Source organism: Amphiura filiformis, chromosome 6, assembly GCF_039555335.1.
Source record: "Amphiura filiformis chromosome 6, Afil_fr2py, whole genome shotgun sequence".
Taxonomy (NCBI): domain Eukaryota; kingdom Metazoa; phylum Echinodermata; class Ophiuroidea; order Amphilepidida; family Amphiuridae; genus Amphiura; species Amphiura filiformis.
The window spans coordinates 10,792,058-10,793,582 of NC_092633.1; positions in this window are offsets into that span (position 1 = coordinate 10,792,058).

Consider the following 1,525-nt stretch of genomic DNA (forward strand, 5'->3'; position numbering starts at 1 on the left):
TCATTATTAATAGGCCTATTAAGAAATACACTGCAGTTTTTAGTTAATTGGCTAAAAACTGCCATTCTACTTGCCTTATACATGCACATTAATTTTATATTAATTCGCAATGCATACCCCGGGAATGCATACTTATATAGCACATTATAAAATGTATAAAGACTGTTTACTCACTCCAATCTTTTAAACTTTTTGAATGTGTTGATTGTTAGTCCGATACTCCGCGCGAAGCTATGAATTCTGTAGTCTGCATTGTGTGTTTTCTCATCAATCGTTTTGTTGAATGCCATAATAATTATTTAATAATTTAGGGGTTCATTCATATATTTTCAGGACTAAACGATTGTTTAACATTTTGTGATTCTTATTTCATCAAAATAATGACAAAAGATAACAAGGAACATCATAAAAAACGATGAATTTCCTTCGTTTTCTTTACCCCGAGATCGCACATCCGGGCCACCGGGCATATACGCGGTTTATGCCCGGCTCTCGACCAATCACGCGCGCCGTTATATAGCGCGTATGTATGAACAACGTGATCAAATAAAAAAGGTGGATTCACTTTAGTCATTTTATTTATAATTGATAGAATTTGTTTATCTACCTTTTTATAACATGTATAAATATAAATTATGCCCTGAGGCACTGAAATTGCATCGAATTTTTCCCGTTGAAAAGACAAAACTGATGTTCAAGATATCAATTATTTCATTAATGACATTTTGAGTCATTTTTATCTATAAAACGATACAGGATATTTTTACTTTGACTTTTACGTGCATTGAAAGGTTTTAATCATGTTATCAATACACTCACATCTCATGCTGTGGTGATCTCCAGGAGGTCTGCAAATGTAAATCTAAGAACGCCTGATAACAAGGATACTATAATTTTCTTTCGTTGATATGCTGTGGAAACTATAGGCCTGGCATATAACTTTTTCCTTCAAACCATAACTTTTGAAATTCTCACTCGTTTTCATTTGTTGAAACGGCAAAACATACTTTCCTTTTCTTACAAAACGAATAACAGGTCTTACATATATTTTCACCATAAAAAGTTCCGCAAAGTAATTCAAACCAATGCTAGTACTCCGTAATCTCTTTAGCAAACAAAGACGATCTCCAAATTAGATAGCCAGCTCTTAGCTGGCGAAAATGAATTTAAAATGGACCACTCCAACACTACTAATCGGGCTATTAATATACTATACAATAATGCTACATCCTTTGCTAAGATGATATCCCCTATTAGAAGTAATAGATTAGTCCATTTTTGTGCGATGGTAACAACGTTTATTAAATGGTAAATTTTATCTAAGCGGTAATGTTGTTTTATGACTTTAACCATTTTGAAGAAAAATTACGAAAACAAATGTATGATTATTCCTTGATGACATATTTACATACTTGGTAGCCCAACTTTTTAAAGAAAAGAATTCAGTTTTTATGCATCACATCTTGCCAAAAGTTATGGAAAATCTGATTTTGTTTCTAGAAACGCTCATATCAACAATTTGCAA